This window comes from Protopterus annectens, chromosome 5.part0 (assembly GCF_019279795.1).
Source record: "Protopterus annectens isolate FY-2018-M chromosome 5.part0, PAN1.0, whole genome shotgun sequence".
NCBI classification, from domain to species: domain Eukaryota; kingdom Metazoa; phylum Chordata; order Ceratodontiformes; family Protopteridae; genus Protopterus; species Protopterus annectens.
In genome coordinates, this window is record NC_056735.1 from 448,053,449 (window position 1) to 448,078,182 (window position 24,734).

The window sequence follows — 24,734 nt, forward strand, 5'->3', positions numbered from 1 at the left end:
CTATGATGATGCATTCCTTAGCTTTGCATATCAAACTTGTCAGGCTAATGGGGCGATAGTTCCCAGGGTCTGTAGTTGCTCCTCCTTTGTGGAGAGGTATGACTGTAGCAGTGCACCATTCAGTAGGGACAAAGCCTGAGGTAAGGCTGTGATTGAACAGGGCACACAGGTCTGATGCCAGTTCACTCTGTAGTTCATGTAGAACACAGCCAGGGATATTGTCAGGTCCCATAGAAGTTGTATTCTTGGCCTTGGACAGTGCTGTTTTAACCTGTGCAGCAGTAATACTGGGTGCCTGGCAATCTACTGGTATTGTGATTGGTCCTTTGGGGGGAGAGAGGGGTAAAGTTGAAACTGAATCTGTTGGCAAGTATATTGGTAATATCCGTTGGCTTGATACAAGGAGATACCGTTGTGCAGTAGCTCAGAGCAAATCTGGGTATTGCTGTGGCAATTCTTTACATAACTATAGAAGGCCTTGTGGTTGTCTATACTATCTGCTGCAATTCTATTTTCATAACTAGCTTTAGAGGATTTGATGAATGATCTCATCCTTTTGTTGAGGCTGATAAGGGAGTTTTTCCAGTCTTGGGACTTCACCTTATTCCACATCAGTTGCTTTTTTCTGTTGTAGAGTTTGTTTATGGCAGGGGACCACCAGAATGGCTTCCTATTTTTTGGAGGAGAGCATTTTGGTTCTATTGGGTATGACGAGATCCATGCATTGGTGTACTGTGTATACATTGCATTGGTGTAAGATTCGGTAGTCATGCAACTATTCTGCATTTGCATGGGTGCCATGAAGTTAGCCACCTCTGTTTTTAAGCGCTCCAAGGTTAGCTTTTAGTTTTTCATGGTGGTTACCTTTGTAGGGGGGTCTGAGTGATGTGAATTTCCAAGGTGAGTAGTTTGACTATTGGTGTAGAGCAATGATCGTCCATGTTAGTAATGATCAGGTCAAGAATGTTGCTACCTCTAGTTGAAGTATGAATGAGCTGGTCCAGGGCATTGGATCTAATGAATTCCAGGAAACACTGGGCAAGTGTATTGCTACATGAGTAGTTTTCCCAGTTAATGCAGGGGTAGTAGAAGTCACCCAGTATGGGAGTGTTAGGTTGGACCCTAATTTTCTCCAGAGTGCTTAGGAACATGAAGTGTGAGTCTTGGGACATGGGTGGGGACCTATAGCAGGCTATTATCTGAATCACTATTTTACCCAATGTTAGCTGCACCAGAAGTATCTCTGATGTGTTATATTGGGCTACCAGTCTGGAGGTATGCACATCCTTTATGAATATGGAAACACCACTGCCTTTGGAGCTTTGGTCTAAGGTCTTGGGCCAAAAGGTGGTGAATGAGTTATAGCTTGATAATGCAGGAGTGCTTTCTGCTCCTTTGAACCAGGTCTCTGTTACAGCACAAATGTCAATGTTATCCATTTTAAGGGGTGCTTCAAGCCAGTGTATTTTGAGATTTACACTTCTAGCATTGAGCAGCATGACCCTCCAATTGCATTTGTTTGTAGCTGTTATGGTGGTAATTTGCTCTTTGGGACACAGTCTAAAAAAGGAACTATAGGAGTGGCAAGAGCCTTGGCCATTATCCAGAAGCTCAGGGGTGACAGATGCAGGCCATCTCTGGCAAAGCATTGAGGTCTGTCAATCATGTCAGCCTAGGCAGACAGACACTGGATCCCCTTGGAATAACACCAGAAGCTTAGCCAGTTGTTGAAATCAATCATTTTCTGCTTGTACTGTGGTATAAAAATATGAATAAATGCAGCAAACTATTAAACCACAAAGAAGAAATCTATTGATGTAAGTAAACCAATAACGACAGATGTTATTTGTGATGGGGAATTGAGTCAGCTATTGAAAATCATTGATGCCATGGAGAGGGCTGATAATGCTGTAGCCATAAGTAGTCCAAGTATAGTCCCCAATGATTTTGGTGATTATCAAGTATATAGCTATTCTAGTAAAGAAATAAGCAGGGAACATGTGGAATTATTGTCAAAAGGTTCCTCATTTATTCCAGTGATGAGGAGAAATTTAAATGAGATCTTGATTGATTTAAAAATGTTAACCATGAGAATTAACCTTCGGATGTTTTTTGATAATACATTTGAACAAGGAAGGTTCAGTTTAAGAAAGCCAAGTAAATTTAATCCACCTTTAAATGGAACTGTGGCCTTTTTTGAGAAAATTTGTGAATTGGATATAAGAGAATATATGAGGAAAAATAGGAATACTATTGAAAAAAGAGAATTTGATAAGGCCAATAATTCAAATAAAGGTGAACAAGAATTATTGAAGGAATTAACTAATGATAAAACCCTTAGGTTTATGAAGCCTGATAAAGGCAATGGTACAGTGATCATGGATAGCAATGATTACACTGATTACGTGTTAAGTATGTTAAGTGATGGTACATATGAGGAGAGTAGTTTAAATCAGGTGCACATAGCATATTCAAAAATAGACTTACTGATTGAAGACTTATTAATGCAGGGGTAAATCAATGAGGCTGAGTAATGATTTTCCAATGGTCAGTAGCATCTTTGGTATTCCAAAATCACATAAGGGATTGAACAATGTTAAATTTAGGCCCATTGTCGATGGGAAGAGAAGTACGACATGTTTTATTAGCAAATGTTTGGATTTTTATTTACAAAAAGGGATAAATAAATTTGATTATATCACCAAGGATTCATGGCATTTTTGGAGAAGCTCAAAGCAGTTAGGATAAGTGATCAAACAATTTTGTTGGCCATTGATGTTTGTAATCTTTTTACGGTGATTCCAAGTGTTATTGGATTACAATGGCTTGAAACTCAATTAGTAAGAACTGGGATGCATGAGCAAGATCGTATTAATGTCTTTGTCACCTTAATGGAAGTAGTATTGGACAATAATTATATATTTTTTGATGGGCATTATTACAAGCAAAATACTGGGGTGGCAATGGGGGCTGCTTGTGCCCCCATATATGCCAACTATATAATGTCCTTCTGGGAACAGGAGTTTGTTTTTGCTAGTCAATATATGCAATATATTCAGCATTACACCCATTTTTGTATGACATTTTTGTGATCTGGGATGGTAGTGTTGAAATTATGAAAACATTCATTGATGACATAAATAACACAGTGCAATTTCTTAAGTTCACCTTCGATTTTAGTAAGAATGAGTTGCCATATTTGGATGTCCAATTGAAGGTGGATAAAGTTAGGACATGTTTGACCTCTGGTGTTTACAGAAAACCCACCTTTTCAAACTCATATTTGAATTATCATAGCTGGCACCCTAGCCATCAGAAAAAGGCCATAGTAAAAGGTCAGATGGTTAGGGCAAGCAGAATGGTGAGTGATAATCAAGATTTTCTTAGTGAGGTGGAATTTATAAAGAGTATGTTTATCAAACGAGGTTATCCTATTGTTCTGTGTGATTGTGTGATTCCATTGGAGATGAAGTAATACGTAAAAGAAATGAAGGTAAATATATGGCATTACTGACAATGAACAGCAATGGGAATTTTTCAACAAATATTAGTAACAATAAAAATTCAACAATGGAATGGGGAGGTGACATAACAAAAAATGTTACTGAAATGGGTGAATCTGAATTATATTTCATTACCACATATTCTTATGATGCTAGACATATAGTTGATATCATACAAAATAATTGGAGGTTGTTGAAATTGGATGATAAGGTATGGAGTAAGTTAAGTAAGGCTCCAAAAAATGTATTTAGGAAAGGAAGGTCATTTAAACAGTTGTTTGAAAAGGGTGGATGTTGTTTTGGTGATATTGGCAATCAAAATAGGGGTAAGGGTAATTTCAAGTGTGGGAGATGCAATGTATGTCAGTACATTTTGGTTACTGGTCCCAAAATAGTTGTAGCGAATGTGTCCATTGGTATATATGGGCATTTTGATTGTTATACCAAAAATGTTGTTTACTTAGCTAAATGTGTCCATTGTTCAGCCTTTTATGTAGGAAAAACTTGCAGAACTTTTAAAGAAAGGATCAGTGAGCATATTTTGGATATAAGGCATGAGAAACACCAATGCCCTAGTTAGACATATAGAACAAAATTCTGGGCACCAATTCAAATTTTGTATAATACAGCACATCAAAAAAGATAGTCAAGGTGCTGTTTTGCATGTGCACCTTGGCATATGTGAAATGAAGTGGCAGTTAAGGCTGGACGCTACAGTGTTCCCAGGCATCAATTACAATATAAGTTTGGCTCCGATTTTAAAATTAAAACATATTATGGGATAAATGGTGGTATAAAACCCAATTGTTTCGTGTGTATTGTATTTTATTTTATTGAAATATTATGGAAGTTTAAAATATTAACTGGCACAAGTAGTGTGTCATTGTTTTATTAGTATACATGTACTTACAACGTTTTATAATATTTTTTATGTACTTATTATGAATACAGATTTCATTTTTCATATATATATATATATATATATATATATATATATATACATTTTGTATTGTGTTGGTATGATTATATTGTATGTATACCATGCATTTGTATGGTTTAAGGTTGAATTTAAGCTTATTAATATTTTATTGGAAGATGGGTGTGCTAATTGAATGTAATTAGTGTGAGAGTATTTATGGTCCCAAGTGTGTTTAGTTTTGTTGTTCTGAAGAAGTCTGTTCAATAAAGACGAAACCTAGGTAAACTGTCATTGTATCTTTGAAGTTGGTGCTAACATGCAGTTCCTGACAACGGGTCATGCCAGTGTTCTTCTTTGTACTGTGGTATCATTCTGGGTGCTGGTAGGATGCTGCTCTGTGCTAGGGTTATACCTGCCTGGGCTACATAGTCTGAGAGCTACTCAATGTCTCTTTTCATGTAGTCCAGGGTGGTACATCTCAGGTCATTCACACCCACATGTACAATGATAGAGTCATATTTGTACCTGTTGTTCAGGGACCTGAGTGCATGCATTATGTGGCAGATCCCGGCACCTGACATGCAGCTGACTGTTACTTTCTCCTTATTCAACCTAGTGACTGGGATGTCAGTGCACCTCACCATCGAGTTACCTGTGACTAGTGTGTTGGCCATGCTGTTTTGCCATAGGGGCTTTTATTGAGTGACACACTGTTTAGGAGAGATATGTGTCCCGTGACTGGTGTGTTGTGGTGGTCGAGTACATTTCTGCCTTGAAGGCCTCTGCTGTTTTGGTAGATATTTAATGAGAGCATCCACAAAGGTGGTTGTGTGGTTTGTGCTTTTATATGAAGGCAGTGCTGGTGTGTGTTTTGGAGGGCTATGTGGTCCATGTGGTATGGTGTCAGTGTTGACCTTCTCCTCTTGACCAGCTATTCTCGCCTTGGCTGGAGAGTGCGTGGCTTCCAATTTGCATATATAAGTGCATCTCTCGTAAGTCTGAGTGTTGGGAGGTAAGAGGAGAGGGTTGTCAGTGTACATGAGGCAGTTGCTACATTGCCTCAGGATTCCCAAATTCACCAGGTTAATAGGAGAAACCACAAGGAACTGACCTTTATGGGTGGGCATTAATAATAAGTACTAGAGCTGTTTACTTGAAGAATGTTTAGTACTGGTAGCACTTTTGTGAGCTACAATAATTGCTACGAGAAGTCTGGTAAAGTGGTAGACTAATAAGTTAGTCAAAGTGCAGAAGAGGAGAGAACTAGCAGATCTAAGGGAACAATTGAAGAGCAGACTTTTGTCACAACTCAGAAGCTTACAAACAATCCTGGATACATCAATGCTGTATCTGGATTAGACTAGTTACAGGAAAGGCAGGAAACAAGCTTAGAGCTTTTTTTTTTGGCAAACTATATATGGTCTGATGGTCTGTGTCCCTTAACAATGTCCATGTATGTAATATTGTTGCCAAATTGGCCACAGTGAGGGTACTGAGACACATGTCAGAATCATGAATCATGCCTGACTGAAACATCATGCTGATACGTCTGCTACACTATCACTTGTCCAGCCTTGTAGGAGCAATAAATGGCTCCACATCCTACATCTGGTGGGTTATCTCACCATCCATGGAGGCATTCAGAAAATTATGTGTTGTAAGAGGTAGTGTGTTATGTCCCATGCACATAAACTATGCGGGGCATGTCATGTGTATGTAGTAGTACAGTACATAATGGTGGAAGTGTAGGTTTACTAATCTGTGTATTTTCTACTGTGTTTATGTTACTGTGTGCACATCCCATGTGTCAGTCCTTACTGTGTGTATGCAAAGGATATACAATTTTATCCCCCTGTTACACCCAGTGGACTCAGGAATACATGCCACAGACCTATCATACACAGTATCATGCATGCCCTCATCAACTGCATCAGGCGTGAGTGTATGGTAAAGAAATGTCAGAACCAACAGGTTTTGACAGGTGAATCTGTTGCAGTTAATGTAATGGCTGTGCTTGTGAGTGACCTGCTGACAGTCCTGCAGTAACTTGTTCTGTTTGTAATGAGCTTGTGGTAGTACACAACACTGAGCTATGTTTGAAGGCTACCTGTCTGTGACAAGGGGTATTTATGCAAGGTCAAAGTGTCTGACAGTGTCCATCACACACTGATGCATGCATACACACCTGGTACATGTATATATAAAGCTATACCTTGCCTATGAGACAGTAAGTGTATTCCCAGTCTGCCATACTCCCTCTTGGGAATGTCTGCAAAGCCAGAGCCTGCAGACACACAGACACCTGGAACACAAACAAAATACAGCATGTCAAACTACATTCAGTCAGTGGTACTAACAGCAATAATGCATCCTGGCTAATAAGGTACATACACCTTTATGTGTACCCATAACAAATGCAAGCAGACATCATCTTACTTAGTATTACATAGATACACTGTGCTATATTCACCCTGAGTATCAGACCCATATTAGCATGTCCCTGCATTAATGGTATGGATGACAGGGATGTTGCACATGTATCATCATATGCACAGGGTGTGGTGAGGGTTTGCCAGAGGCCTAGGCTGGGTCATACGGTTGACATCATGTGTGTGTGTTTAGAGAGGAATACAATAGATGGGCTGTGCAGATGTGCTGTGTTTGTCTGGAGGTGACCTGTCTGTGATACAGATGTGGGTGTATGTATGCACACAGTCATGCCATGTGGCTGCCCTACACAGGGGAACATTGGAAAGCTGTGTATCGTACATGGCAGGGTGTCCAGGTCACCGTCTCTGGCCCTCAACATCATGCATTGCAGCCAGTTTTACTACATGTGACTAACAATATAGAGCTCAGGGATACGTGATTAGTGTTAGTATGTGATGGCCCTTCCCCAGCACAGACTGCACCCATGTACATATCATTGCTTTTCATTTGTATAGCACAGTGGCAAGTAATACAGAACATACCTCACAACTGTACAGATCCTCGCAGGATGTGTAGAAGTCTGGCTCATATGTTTGCTCTATTTCTCATAACCCCTGTGTTTCTCTGATACATAAGTGGGATGATCTGAGGAGTGGCATCACTGATTAATGACATACATTTGAGTGTTAGACCTCCAAACCAGCAGTGAATGTACAGTCACACAATTCCTGTTACACCACCAACCTTCTAAGCTTACAGTTTATATAACTGTACACAGCCCTGTTAACATGCCATGTTCTTGTAATATACAAGATGAGACCTCAATAATGCATTCATATATGTTACCCACCATTCATGTGACATATGACCTGTGCAATCCATAAACAAACACATGTTATGTGTAAAATATAATGACTGCAATATGTATAATATGGTGATTGCATAAGTGTGCAGACCCTTAAAATGATACTTTGTTGAAGCACCTTGTAAGTGACTTACAGCATTCACTCTTCCTGTGAAGGTGTCTGTCAGCATGGCACAACTTGACTTGGCCACTCTTCCAAGCAAAGGTCACCCAACTCTGTCAGATTGCAAGGGTAGCTTATGTGCACAGCCCTCTTCAGGTCACACTGGTGTTTTTCTATCTGCTGCAGGTCTAGGCTCTGGCTGGTCCAATCCATAACTATGAGTGTGTTCAGGTGCAGCCATTCTTAGGTAGCTTTGGATGTATGCTTCGGGTCTTTGTCATGTTGAAGGCTGACACACATCCCCATCCTCAGCATTCTTGGAGACACCTGACGGATTTTTGGCCAATGTGGGTATTATTTGGAAATGATCAGAATTCCCAACACCATGACTACAGGCCCTGTTCTGGCTTTGGAACAGCATCCCCACTGCAGGCCATTGCCACCAGTGTGATTCACCATGTGGATGTTGGTCTTCAGGTTATGAGAGGTGTTGGTTGTGCACCACACATACCTTTTGGTATTGTGGCTGCAAGGTCAATCCATGGTCTCATTACACCATAACACATTTTCACACATGTCTTTGGGAGATGTGATGTGCTATATTGCAATTTGCATACACCTCTAGATGTTTTTGGGTGTGGAGAATTGCTTTCATCTTCTGACCCTACCATATAGGCCAGACATATGCAGAATACTGGAGGGTGTTCTCACAGGTAGTACACATCACCAGTACTAGCAAGAGATTCCTGCAACTCCCTCAGTGTTGCTGTATGTCCCCTGGCAGCTTCCTTGACCAGGTTTTGACATGATGTGTCATCATTTTTGGAGGGACCTCAGGTTCCTTTCAACAACACTGTTGTCCCATATTCAATCCACCTTTTGACAATTGTCTCCACTGTGCTCCATAGTGTATGCAATGCTGTGGTAATGTTGTTGTACCCTACTCTTGGTTGATACCTTTCAAATATGAAATCCCTTTGCTGTTTTGTAAGCTTTCTGCAAGCCATGGCTGTTGCTGTTGCAGGCAACTGAGCAAATGCCATGATTATCCCACTTGGACAGCAGACTGTTATTTGGTGTTACTCAGAGTGCCTTTACTTGATGTTAGGTGTGTACCCAAGCAGACTGTATTCTTTCAGTAAATCATAAGCTGCTGAAATAAAATATAATTTGAAGGGTATGCACACACATTCATCCAGCTTATTGTCAGCTTTGTATACTCCATATTTGGTGCCCAACAGATTGATTGGCTTTACAGGTGAATTATTCATGTCATAGGTCACATTACAGTTTGGAAAAGGTGTGGTCTAACATATTGTGGTCTCAATTTGTATATACATCACACACACCTGGCATCTTAACGGGTGTGTACACTGTTTATAGCCACTATATGACAGTAATGTTTAACACATGTCCCTACCTTAGGCTGTTTGCCCCCCCATTTTGTTGGTCTCTGTCCAGAAGTCTTGCACTGACAGGTTGTGAGTTATGCTGGACGGATATTACATTCTCATCAGATAGGCACCTGTGGTGACCACTGTGATGCAATGCAGTTAACCCCAACACACGTGAACATGCACATAAAGCAATATGGCTATGAGTGACAGTTGTGTGCATGGTACATTGCATGGCCTTCACACGCCTGGGGTATTGGCAAACCACAACAGAACAATTGTATACTCACCAGCTGCAGGCTGCCGCCCCACATACAGACAGGAAGGACCTAGACAGGGGTGGCTCATGCTATCAGAATGCAGGACTGCAGCCTGCTGTAAAACTCAAAAGAAGAAGTTTTAAAAAATAAAATAATTAATGCTGTGATCCATGAATGAACTGTGCATGCACACACTGTGATCCTGGAATGAACTGTGCATACATGCAAATCCGAACTGCTGTTTAACCAGTCCAGATTACAAAGAGAAAGCATCTGTACACTGATGGTCAGAAGTCTGTGTGGTTACAAACTGCATAGCCTGGAATAGGATTGGATTGCAACATCTGCAGTCACATACTTAGGGAGAAATTGGACTGCAATGTGATTGGCTGCAAGGGATTTGTATTTCTTTTACAAGGGAAGGTCCCAGGAATGAAAAGCTGCTGCAAGGGATTTTGTTGTTTGTCTTACAACAAGGGAAGTTGCTGCAAGGGGAATACAGGCAGGGAATTTGTATTTCAATAAAGCTGGTGTGTGTGTGCGTGTGTGTGCGTGTGTGCATGTGTGCATGTGTGTGTGTGCGCGTGTGTGCATGTGTGCGTGCGTGCATGTGTGTGTGTGTGTGGGTGCGTGTGAGGATGTGTAAATGTCTGTCATGTCTGGTTATAAATGAAACAAATACTGCACTTGACTAGGCTTATTATTTATCCATTAAAGACAAAAAAAAAAAACTCTAAAAGAAGATGCAGCATGAAGATAAATGAAAAAAGTCAAGGCGGCGATATTGAACTTTAGACTTCTACAGCAATTATTTCAATGGGATCATTATTTATTCTAGTACCAGGAAACTACTACTGGAATGAAAAGCTTGAATGAGTAAGTAGATTAGAGGTACATAAAAGCTACCAATTCGACAAAACCTCTTTTCAGATAAGACTTAAAATGGTAAATACTTCATTACAATGGAGCAGTATCACTTTTATAACAGACTGCAAATGAGAAAATAATTTCTGATAATCAAGGCAGAACTGCAGTGATAAGACTCTGATATATACTGACTTCATTAATTTATGCCTTACTGAGTTCTTACAGTTAAGTGTTTTACATGTACAGTGATCTGGTGTGAGAGTATAGATTAAAAATCACTGGAACATTGGAAGAAGAACAAATAACATTCATACAGTACTGTATTCAAGTTCAGCTGCCTATATATTAAAGTGCTTATTATCTATGCACTTCTTAGAAACATGGAGCAAATGTATTCATAATAAACAGAATTAAATACCTTATATAAACAACTCAGCACTCTCTTAATAACTAAAATATACACATTAGATATTAAAAAAGAGGATTATAAAGTAACAGTTACAAAAAAACAAAGCAATAATGAAGATATTTAATTTTGCAGGTTTTATTGTTGTTTTATTATTATTAATACATACATTCAGTATTAGTAAAAAGTACTTAGGTAAAAGATGGCTATGCAATGACACTTTAGTCCAACACAAAATGCGTACTTAGATTCCGAACATATAGGATTCAATCTGATGGTCTCAACATTATGATAAAAAGTAAAACAAGATCCAGATAGCCCCCCCCCCACCAAAAATAAATAAATAAATAAAAACCCAGGACATTATTCATGCATTGGTGAATCCACTGATACAATCAAACATCAGACCTGACAGTAATCTCTGCGCATCACACTGCTGTAGCATTATGAATTGTATACTTTTGCACATTTCTATAGTTCAGTTCTAATTATTTGCAGAATCCACCAAAGAAATAGTTTGTGTAATGATTCTGGAACAAACAAATAAGAAAAGAAGACAACTTTACAGTATTGTAGACTAATATTATAGTGTGCTAAATGCCTCTCAACACCTCATTTATTTGTTATAGGACAGAATGCAGCATATCCTGATGCAAGTAATCTACAAGAATCTACTTTGGAAATTAGTCAAGCCTAACTTCTAGCTATGTCTGCATGTAGCTTGTACATAATCACTGGGTGTGAATGGGTAGTCTGGTTTCTTCCTTGTTTCCAAAAACATGCTGGCCGACTGGCTATGCTAAACTGCCTAGATCTCTATCTATCTATATCTATCTATCTATCTATCTATCTATCTATCTATCTATCTATCTATCTATCTATCTATCTATCTGTCTGTCTATCCATTTATCTAGGGGTATACTGCCATAGGTCAGTTTGTGTTTTAGTTGACTTCTGTTCTGTCAAGTCTGTTTGGTCAACAAAACAGACGGTCAAAACTTGTGTGAGACTGACAATTCCCTGGGTTGAGGAATATGCCCTTTCCCTTGGAATAATGCAGTCTTGAAGTAATTAGCAGTAGGTGTAGGGGCTTCAGTGGAAGCTTGCAATTATTGCAAAAAAACATGTTTTTTTAATTGCATGGTCTAAGGTTAATCCCTGAGATTATGCAGAAATGTGTTGATGTTAACATATTGACTTTAGCATTGTAGAAGTTTAGTCAAGTTGACATGGATCACTAGATCCATATCTGTCTACTGATCTATGTATATATACATACTTTTATTTTATTATTATTATTTTTATTATTATTATTATTATATATTCATTGCTAACCAGGTTAATCCTGTTAGGCTAGTAGCCTCTTTTCAGTGGAGACACAAAGTGGTATTTATACTACTATGGGGAATTTGGTGCCCCCATATGCTGCACTGCAGTGTCAGCAATCCATCTACCTGGTGGGGGAATAGAACCCACAGCTTTCTGCACCAGCTATATATACATATTTGGAAGGTTTGTTGCTAGAGAAAAAAAATGTTGACCCCTGTATGATAAATGCCTCTTAAACTTTTCCAAGCCTCTTAGGACAGTACAACAAATACATAAAAAAGCCATAAATTAAAGCAACAAGAAAGAGACACAGACTATCTAGGGAGCATTTTTTTCTATAAAAGTTAATGTGAGCATTGAAGAGACATTTACTTCAGATGGGAAGGTTCTGACAGAAAATGCCCATTTTTCATAAAATTGCGGTTTTCTGGCAAATTAGTGGCAAATCATTAAAGACTGTAGTTAGAAAATTATGATAGACATTTGAGTTTCAGATTTCATACCCTTCAGAAAATTCATACTAATGCAATACCTACTATTATCTTTCTAAGTTTATAAGAGCAATATTTTAAAAATTGCCCTTATTTTTGGGCCTTTGTCCCACTTCTGTTTATGGCTTTTTCCAGATTTCATGCTCTGAGGTTGAGAGGTATGACAAATGTGTGAGGGCCATCACTGTCAGACAGAGACATTTCAAATTTTGACATAATTGTTGTACCCCCACTCCCCCATGTAGTGACTCTGGATGTGTCAAAGCAAGGCAAGGAACAGCTATGCAGTGTAAGTGTGCAGAGCATCCCCCATCCGAGGTAGACACAAGTACTACAGTGACTTTTCATCTGTCTTTGATTTTGCAGAATGTTCTGGATTTCTGTCATATTTTTATACTGTTCATTTATCTTTCTTATTCAGAAAATACATGTTGTTGCAGTGCCTGTTGCTCTGTGTTTAAGTAGCAATGATTTAATGACCATCATGTAAGCTTGTCTGAGATTGTAAGATGCAAGTAAGCTTTAATAAGCATAATGTTAAAGAATTATCAACACTGAAAGCCTTTTTGTTGATGCCATGTAGAGGATATTTATATAACTAGAGAAAGTATAAGCCTTAGGTATTGAAATGCATATGAAAGTATTTGTAATAAAGGACATGATTACAGTATTTTCAGAAGCTCATTACATTTGTTTGAAAAATATTTGCAGGCTTTACCCATAAACTAAACAGAATGTCAATCTATCATGTGTTGTCCATAACATGTGCAGTAATCCTTTAAGTAATTTATCTTGAGCTTGTTTCTTGTTTGCTGTTCATTTTTTACTTTGATCATGTTTTCCCCATGAAACAGCTAGATAGTTGTCAGGAAGCAGGTCATTTTTGGATAAGAAACATTTTTACAAGTGGGGGTATCACAGAGATTGCTGCTGTTAGCATGTTACTTGGTACTTGTATAAAGCTGAATATAAATTATAATTAGAACTGCAGTGCAAGGTGAAGTGGTTTGAGTTGAGTGCTGCTTGTTTTTTTATACTTGATTTTGACTGGCATTCCAGTATTGTATTTAAAAAGTAATTTATTTGTTCATGCCTCACAACCGTTTTGTTTCCATCTAGATATTAAGTAAGCTGTCATGTAGCCAATGCATTGAAATATTTTTTTCTTCTCCACTTCATTGTGTCTTGATTGGACTCTCATAATGATGGTTTGGCACCCAGGGCAGTGTATTTAATTAAAGTCCCATTTTTTGTGGTTTTTGAGCATAGCCCCATTCCTTTCTATTTGACTCCACCAATTCAGCTGTCTCCTGCAGCCCCCTTTGATTTGAAGTCACCAGTGGCCACTGGACCTAGGTAGTTGTGGAAGGAAAGTATTGTCAGCAGACCCACATGTGGCATTGGTAAAGGATGGCTACAGCATGTCTGCACATTTTCAGTGCAACCCCCAGTACTACACAATTTGCTGTCCTTCACCATAGATGTGCACATCTGTGTATTAGAAAACCCCATACACAACTGCAATTTGACCTGACACATGCACATAGATACTCTACAATTACAAGTATGTCTGCTACACTAGTGTAGTAATCTACACTGGGACCTTACCTGCACACTCCTCTTCCATTGTCTGGGTGCCATCCACCGCCAGTATGTGGGGGGGGGGTCTATACTCTGATGTTGTAGTGGGATGGGTGCCCCAAGGTACCCGTGGAGCTCCCTGGTGGGTGTCAGTGGAGCTGCATGGCCAGGCCCACACCTGTGGTTGTGCAGTCCCTGGCCACTGCAGCAGCCCTTTGCCGGGCATGGCATATGAAGTCACTTTCACAATGCTGGATCTGCTTGTATGCACATGCTTGCAGGCCAACATCAGTTACCCTATGGACAAGGTCATCCCACAGGCCGGTACTCTCCTGCAGATTTTGCTGGCTCCAGCCAAACATTATGGCATGGTTCTGTAGTATGACCTCTATGATTATATTTGTCTCAGCCTCTGAGAAAGCTGATCTTTGCTGATGCGACACTGCACCTGAAAGACATAAAAAAGGAGACACATCACAGGACCGCATACATTTGGCAGAGGTATGCACAGAACATGCACAGCTACATTGAAAACCAGTAGCCACCACTCACAACCATACCATACCCCTGTAATGTATCAGCACTATATCTGCTTGCATTGCACTGCTGGCCCTGAAGTGTGATATTTCCCCCAATGAGGGCTTGTTAATTTCGTAATCCTGTACTCCTCATTCATGTCTGTGTAGAGGATGACATTGGCCATCTTCCATGTGGATGGGGTGTGGATGGTGCTAAGGCTTGGTGTGACTACATTGTGTAATGAAACTGGAAGAACATGCCTGAGTACATGTAGGATGCAGACAGGGATGTTATCAGGTCCCATGGATACTTACATTTTTTGCCTTTCAGTAGACAATGTGTACCTGCTCACTGGTGATGAGGGGAGGGGTGTGGATGCTATGTATATCCACCTATAGTGATGCTGAGCCAGGGGATGATGTTTGCCCTAAACCTATCTGCAGTAGGTTGGCTATAGCTATATTGTGTGTGTATGTGGTCTGATTGGCCACCATTACAGGGTGGATTGGTTTGTTGCCTCAGAGATTGCAGACATATGTGAAGATGGCCTTGTGAATGTCCTTGCTGGATGTGTCCAAATTGTACTCATAGTTAACCTTATAGTTCTCCACTTGTGACCTTATATGCTTGATCAGACAAAGGCTGATTTGATGCCAGGTTTGTGCGTGCTCCTGATTTGTGCTGTACAGCCAATATAGGAACCAAGTATGTGGTCTGTGTATTGCTACTGTCCACCACAAGCATTCAGCCTACCTTGAGGGGGTTGATGTCCTGTCAGGTATTGCTGAGGCTATAAAGCTATGTAGGTGCCCACATAGTATTGTGTTGTGAGCCTGGACACAGCTGCTAGCTCCAACATATGGGATGCTCTTCATGTGGGCCTTGTCAATTTCCCTTGCCTGTGCGGGGGATATAATGGAGATGTGGGGGCTATAGCTTCACAGACAGTAGGTGGAAATACCTCACAGGATAGAACATGTGGAGACAGCCCAACAACACGGGGGACAAAGCTCCAGATTTTGGTACAGATTGTATGTCATTAGTGCTGTTATACACATGGAGGGTTGCTACATTGACAGGGTTTGTCTGGACATGCATTTACTGGGCGACTTGACATCTGACAGTGATATGCTTCTGACATACCTCTCAGCTGGCATGTTGTCCACAGACTGGCTGGATGTTTCCCTATTATGCTTGGTCTATTCCTCAAATAACATCTGTTTTTGTGGGGTTGGTAGGATAATGTGAGGATTGTAGTCAGTAAGTGTTGACATCCATTGGTGTTCCAGACATCATATCCTTCAGGGATGTTACGTTACAACAACATGTGCAACACCAGCTACTGTTTCAGTTTGTAACACCATTATGTGTGATATGTCCCTCTTTCCAGCCCCCTGTCCCACAAGTATGCCATACATTCTCTAGATGTCCTGCACTATGAGGTGCAGAGATATAGTATATCATTAATTACCAACTGCACTCCAGTTATCATGCGAATTACTTGGCAGACTCCTGGCCATGGTATGCAGTGGTGGCCAGGGTTATGGGTCCACATCCTGGTAATTCTGTGGAAATCTGCACATATGACAGTTATGTATGTCTGGCCATTGTGAACAGACTGCCAAGATTGTGTAGCAGTGTTGTGTGTATATGTTTGTTGGGCTGGGTAGGGAAAGTAGTAGACATGAGTGCCATACATCCTTTATCTATCTGACTCTGCATGCTGCTACAGATGCTGGTGGTCTATCAGGTCTGTATGCTTGTAGGCACTGACGGTGACATGTCCTGTAGCACCTCAGGATTCCCAGTACACTGTGAATTGGGGCAGTATATGTAGGGGTCATGTGTAAGTGGCAAATGGTATGTGGCTGCTCACACAGTATTATACTGTCTTGTCCAGTTTGCTTACTGGTATGTTGCTCTAACTGTGGTGCACTTGTTCAGAGGTACGTACTTGCACACCAGTGTCTGTTTTTCACTAGTGTTACATCCCTGTAGTGCCTGTTATATTTGCTAATGCATGTGAACAGCCCAGAACAGGACCTGGGTAGTGTTATGTCAGTCTGATTGCAGTTTGGATATTGCTCAGTAGCTCAGGGTAGTTTGCCCAATGTTGTGTTATGTCCACATATTTGTAGGATGTCCAGTTGTCTGGCCGATATTTTTGGTCTGGTCCCTATGACTGTTATGTATGCATGACACATCAATGGGATGATGTGGGGATTGAGGTCAGTAACTAATGAGAAGCATTTTAGTCCTGGAATTGTGATATTTCAGTCGATATATGTTAGGACATACACTGTTACTACATGAACTTTCTCAGCTGATCTACTGATGTATTTTGGACATGTCCCTATTTTCAGGCATTTGTCCCCCCACTTTGTCAGACTTGGTCTAGATTCATTGCACTAAGGGGGTTCTTAGCATAACTCTCCACTGCCAGATTTTTCACAGAATGTCCAGATGTTTGCACCATACTTTTGTTCAGTTCCACAATGTATTTCTATTTGTCTGGTAAATCACGGTGATGTGTCCTAATTTGAAACAGCAATTTTTGAAATATGTCCATATATGTGCCCCCCCCCACTTTACAGCCTTTGTACAGGTCCCTTGCACTAACAGGTTGAGAGGGATGGTTCTGAGGTTCTGAGGTATAAGTGCACTGCATGTTATATACATACATATATATATATATATATATATATATATATATATATATATTTATATATATATATATATATATATATATATATATATATATATATTTATATTTATATATATATATATATATATATATATATATTTTTTTTTAATTTTCCTTCCTTTATTTTTTATATATGTATATCTATATTATGACTCTACTTTATAGATAGATACATATATATATATATATATATATATATATATATATATATATATAAATAATGTGTGTGTGTATGTGTGTGTGTGTGTGTGTGTGTGTGTGTGTGTGTGTGTGTCTATATACAACACACAAAAGGTTCCACAAAACTATCTCCCTAATGTTGTATGCCTCTATTGCATGATATGCTTAAAAAAGCAGCATCAATTCCTAAAACTCAGATAGTGTAGTGGTGTGTTCCTCTGACTGCTGTGGTTGGGACTGCTGTTTTATTTTTTTATTAATGTTAAGTGACCTGAATGCAGGATATGTTTGTTAAAGCAGTTTGAATCCTCACAGCTTACTTGATGTAATGGAATTTTGCTGTGATTGTAGAGGACAGCATCCTGGGTTGAAGACTTGACAGGGCTGACAATTTTGTTGCTGGGCAGAACAGGGTCTGATGGATGCAGACCCGATTAAGGCATGTTTAAACATATTATGCTTATAATGTTATATTTATGAAATAACCCACAGCTGGGTGTAGGTAATGCTGGATTTGCCCACGGTTGGTGTGGTTTGGTCATGAGGCCAAAGCCTGAGTGACCACATAAAGCAAACTGTGGGTAAATCCAGCATTGTCCACACCCAGTGGTGGTTTATTGCTTTTATACAATGACATTTAAGAAAAACAATACTTATCTTTCTTAAATAATGTCAATGTATAATATCTTTGTGCTGCCCTTCCGTGGTTTTCTGATGTCCCGGGGGATGTACTGTACATGTGTAAGGGATGTGTTCCCATCCGTATGCAGTACATCAGTGCTGTGCAGAGGTAGCAACGGAGATAGGAAAATCTCCATTGTTTTTTTAACATATCTTGGCATGTTATACGAGTTGAAGAACTTGTATAACATAGTGAGATATATTAAAAAAAGCAACGGAGATCTTCCTTTCTCTGTTGAAAGTAAGATCTCCATTGCATTTTTTTATGATATCTTGCCATGTTATATGAGTTCTTCAGCTCATAAAACATAGCGAGATATGTTAAAAAAGGCAACAGAGATCTTTGTTTTTCCGTTGCTATCTCTGCAGGGAAAAAAAATAAACAAAGAACAGGAGATATACAAATGGAAAAAGTCCGGGCAACCGGACCTTTTCCGTTAGTATACTCTCTGATTTACAATGGGCACTTTGGTTGGGCTGGCCAATTACCATACTCGTTTTTGTATGTTAATGGCCAGTCATTATAGAATATAAAATAATATTTGCATACACGTTATAATTTTATATTTATCTTCCATGGCATCCCCCTATGTGCTTTCATTACATTATATTCTTGTGTGACTATACTGTATGGGGCATGTATGTTTATATGGGGGATTCACATCTTTTTTACACTGACATCTCACTTTTGGAACTGCTACACTACCCTGGTTGACAAAAAATAGTTGCTACATAATTTAAGTTTACTAAAATAATTTTAACACTACTTCGACATGGGAAAAAACATTGCCTGCACTGGGACTCAAACCGTGAACATCGGCATGCAAGGTTGCAACACTAACCTCTTCACTGTTTTGGCTTGGCAATTTTATCTATCTATTTTCATTTAGCTCCTATGGGATGTTTAAACTTTGCTAAGGGAACAGCCATAATGTACACGCCCACTTATCTACACTTAAACATTCCTTAGGGTATTACAAATAAGTATATACTATTATTATATTTTTAAGTTATATGGATGTGTATTGTGGTGTTCTGACAACTACTTAAGACTTTAATCATGAAATACTAGCATTGATTGGGCTTTCAGGCTTCTATGTATGTTTCATGCTGATGCATGACATGTTCTCTATCAACTTTGTGTGTTTGTGGGGCTGTAGTTGTGCTTTTTAACTTTTGGGGGATTTATCCCCTGTCATGTGTCCACTTGCACACATGTCCTGCTTTTGCAGGATGCAGAAATGCTGTATTGCTTTGCTCTTGCTCTTTTAATTTCAGTGTCCGCGGACACTGAAATTATAAATTTTACATTTCAGTGTCCGCGGACACTGAAATACGGGCATAATATTAGAGCAAAGCTCTAATATTATACTGGCATGGCTTAGAAAGTACTGTACAGCACTTTCTGAGTGCAGGGGGCATGTTTAGTGTCCATGCACTGCTCGTACATGGATTGTGTCTGTGTAGAGAATACAGCAGCGCGCCTTCATGAATATGCAAGGCATGCTGATGTTCTAAACAGACACAGAACACTCTGTGCAGGAATAGCTTTATTCTTACACAGAGTGTTCCTTAATCCCAGGGATTATATATGCTGTCTGGTAATTGAAATGCATGCTGTTAGCACAATTATATACTGACCCTTATTGTGACTCAGAATTTCATTTCGCAAGTTCTGTCACGTGTACTTCTATTGCAAACCAATGATGTCATTTTTTACTGTATTAAGTTATACTTTGTGTTCTGCATAAAATAATTATTATAAATATTCTTATACTATTAATACTCTAAGTATAAATATTCATTTGTTGCCCTCAGATTTATGGCTTTGTGCTTGATAATGTTCACATTTATCTCTGACTCTTGAATTATGCGGTTGATTTTATAGCCAGTGTGAGTACTATTAGCAGACAGTGATTTCTTTATAAACTGAAGGCTATCATTTCTTTGATTGTGTAATTGATATAAAATAATGAATGTGGCCCTTAGCTGCAAAATGTTTTTTTATATGTAGTACAGAAGAAAGAGGAACAACATGGAAGAAGTGCTTCTTAAAAAGTCAATAATATATATTAAAAAATTAATAAAAATCACATTGTATGAGTTGGGGGTGGAACTAGCTGTCTAGAAGATGGTGGATTGATCATAGCTCTCAACATCTTGGCACAAACATTTTGGATACAGCCCCAAAAATAGGGACAAATTTTAAATATTGCTCTTATAAACATAAAAGCTGCTAGAATAAAATGTCTTGTCTGAAACTCAAATGCCTATCATTATATAGTAAATTCAGTCCTCAATGATTTGCCACAAAAATGCAGAAAACCACAAATTTTACAAGGAACAGACCAAAAATATGATTCAAAAATCTGGACATTCTGCGAAAATCTGGGGAGTTGAGAGGCATGGATTGATTGTGCAGCTGAAAGTCCAGGGTGTTTTACCAGAAACTGTCTAATTTGATGTAAAAGTGATGAACACAAGGAAACAAACAGTTAAGAAGTGTTTTTATGTTTAAAGAAAGCCATTACAGAGGATCAGTTATGTTTAATGTGTCAAAAGAGATGAAGTGTGGCAGTGGGCATGTGCAACTGTGGAAAAATAGCAACAAGTCCATAATGAAGTATATCAGAAAATACTACAAATCATTAAGAAAAAAAGCAGTATTGATTAAAGAGCTACAAGTAGCTGAAAATATACTAAACCAAATATAACAGCAGTTGACTGACAGAATTTTAGGTATTTTTGGCAAAATACATAAAAGGATTTGAGAATTCTTCTGAAATAATGTGTGTCTAAAAAAGCTATAAATCCTAGTTGGCATTATTTTATTTTTTAGACAAAGAGCTATGTGTTAAAAGTTCCAAAAAATGAAAATAATAGTATACAAAGATATGACCTTAACATTTCTGTAGGATTATTAATTGGTTTTATATCACAAAATGGACTTTAATGCTTTAGGAAATCAGTTAAAAAGCTTAGGAACTGTCTTGTGAGTGGCTTACACACTGACCCTAATTGTTGAGTGTGGAGGTGGAAAGGATCAGAGTTTTTCTGTGGAGCACATTACTGGATTCATTGTGAGGGTCCAGGCCTACTCAAATTATTAGACTAAATAAATAAGCAGCACTTTTGTGTCAGGTAAAAGAAGGAGAAACAGGGAAGCCCTCCTGGCACAGGTCAAAATGAGATCTAATAAGCAAGTACATCCAGATACAGTAAGTTTGCTGATTTATGCAAACTGGAGGAACAAACAACTGGAAAGAAAGAAATTGAGAGTGCATTAGGGCTCAAGAAAAGGACAAGTATCTGACTAAAATGTTACCCAGAGACCAAGAAGTCTAGAGAAAGGAGTTTTTAGAATTAGGATCTCATCCAGTTTATCATGAGTACAGTTAAGGATCCATCCAGAAAGAGATATCATTCAAGAATTACATATTTTATCAGAATTTGTTCACTGAAAAATCATTCTGGTCTGTAGAAAATTTGAAAAGGATAGTTCAGTTCTTTGTTGAGATATGGATGGAGAAGGCATTGCAGCAACTGAAAAAAAAAACTGAAGGAATAAAGGAGAGTGACAAGTCTTTTTTTTATTATTATTTTATTTTTTGGATTCACTTACATGGGTAGTAATTTTAAAGTAGGAGGGGCATAGCTAGTCGAAGTGCTAAACTGGAAACAGTGAAGAATTATGGGTAATCTCAAAAAGGAAAAGGGAAGGTTTTGCCTCTACCAAACAGTAACAGGACAGGGAGATATGCACAGATAATGATTGTAGGCAACAGTGAGGGATTCAAAGTCTGTGTAATTATATCAGGAAATGTAAAGCAATGAAACTATCTGCCACTTTCCCTAAGAGGGTGGGAAAGTGTAGAGAAGGGTTACCTCAAAATTACCCAAGGAAGACCTGGGAAGCATGTCCTTCTTCTAGATAAAGGCATTATAGCCATCAGATGAGAACTAGGGTAAAGGATAAAGGTGGGTGTTCTTATGCATTTCTTCACTTACATAGTTTATTTGTGACAATCACTGGGCATCTGTTAGGTAGTGAGACAAATAACCAGCACTTAGGCCCAGCTTCTTTGAAAGTTGTTACAAATAATGGCTAGAAATAACTCTTAGACATTATGCATGGGAGGCAAAGGTCAGGCAAATGTTTATTAAGAAATACACAGGGGAATGAAGCTAGTCAATCATAATAGGATATGTTGCAAGCAAAGAAGTGGATAGTAGAGCCTCAAGCCTGTAATTGCAGCTCATTAAAATTTAACGAGGATTAAATACGCCCATTATATAGATTGTTATAAAGTGTCACATGAAGTCTAACAATTCGTATTAGGAGGATGACACATATAATAAGAACCTCATCGGCAGTGGGGTGCAACCTTTATAATACAAGGGTTTGAAAGAGATTAACATTAATTAAAAAATATTCTCTAAATGCACATTACAAGATATTTCATGGATCATTCACTAGTCCCTCTATGTATACATATATGTGTGTGTGTGTGTGTGTGTGTGTGTGTGTGTGTGTGTGTGTGTGTGTGTGTGTGTGTGTGTGTGTGTGTGTGTGTGTATGTCTGTATATATATATATATATATATATATATATATATATATATATATATCTACATCTATATGTATCTATATATGTGTGTGTGTGTACAGAAGCAGTTTATTCTGTTGATGACAATTTCATTTACTGACTAAAATGTATTTTTCTGATTAATGCTGATTTGATCAAATTAAGGTTTTGTGAGTTTGATAATATCAAACTGTTACTGTTGTGTATGGGGTGTGCTTTGGTTAAAGTAAGGAGCTTTTTTACCTTAATGACAACACTTGTGGATATTGTATACATTTTGGCATAACGAGAGGGAGTGTGTGCAAGTGTTTGTGGGTTAAGCATAGAGGTAGGCTACTTAAAGGGGTAGTTTTAGTGCTGTGCAGGTATATATATGGTTATGCGGCTCTGTGTATTATATACTGGTATTGTTAGAGAAAGATTTTTTTTTCACAAAGTTAATTTTTGTGGGATCGGGGTTAGGGACAAGGAAAGGACTGGTTTGCACATATGATTTAGGTAGAGCAAGGGGGTGAAATGAGTGCTGATGATTTTTCAGTTCAAGATCTTGTGTCTGTGTGTGTGTGTGTGTGTGTGTGTGTGTGTGTGTGTGTGTGTGTGTGTGTGTGTGTGTGTGTGTGTGTTTGTGTGTGTGCATCCGTGTAAACATTAAACTACAGGGAAAATTAGTTTTTCGTAATGGCTGATCTTGCTGGCTGAGACTCCTTGAAATCTGGAAAAAAGAAACTAAACTGTAAACAGGTTCAGCTTAGTCTTCAAAGTGATCAAGCACATACACTTTGTTTAGAAATCAATACTTTTTTATTGAAAATAAAATATATTAAACAGATGAAATCTGATGAAGTCCAATGAACCCCAATTAAGTGCAAAAATATTTATGTGTTTAACTTTATTCAGGACCTATACCATCCATGAAAGCTCAGAGGTGATCTTCTTGTGATCTGCTTTAGTTTTACAAATGACAGTGTGCATATTGTAGTTAATGCCAGTATCTTCTGTGAAGATAAGTTGAATGAAATGTGTTCAGTGTGCAGTTATTAATCTTGATTGAATTATTGGAGGTAACTTCTTGGTGTGATGGATATGGATTTTTCTGCAAGGAACACCACCTTTCAGATACTGCACCACTTCCATTGCTATTAATAAACTGTTTAGATATTGCTGACATTATTGGTGTGATGAAGAGGAGTTCTGCACACATAAAATTGGAGATGCAGTTAATGACAACAGTTTTTGCAAGTGGCAGATTTTATGAAGTTTGCTAACTGCTCCTTCTCTTTCTGATGTCAGAGAGAAAAGGAAGCTTATTGGAGTGACAAAGTGGCAATGTTAGGTGATAACATCTGCTTTGCAGTGACTGAGAACAGGTTTATTATAATTAAAATACTATCTCACCATGTGATTGATCAGCTCATCCCCCCACCCTAGCTGGTTAAAGCTATTACTAGTAGGGATGGAATTCATCTGGTACTAGTCATCACCTACGGATTTGCATGTGTTTTTCTTCAGCATATTCTTGCCATTTACAGAAATAAAGTCCTTGACTCTGGATGAAGTAACCAGCGATAATAAGAAGAAGCAATAAGTAAAATAAAACTCGCTGGATACACACAGCACGTAACTCTTTATTTAGATAAAAATGAGAGCGCTTTCGTAGATTCCTCTCTGCTTCATCAGTATTGTAACTAGAAAATTTTAGAAATGTACCCCACATTCTATACAGCCTCTATCTGTTTTTGTGTTTTTCATATATATATATATATATATATATATATATATATATATATATATATATATATATATGTATATTTTATACCTTAAGTATTATTATTTGGTGTAATGATTTTAACATGGAATTGATTGGTTGACACCATGATGCATCACTATTTAAATGAAGTTTTAACTGCAATGATTTGT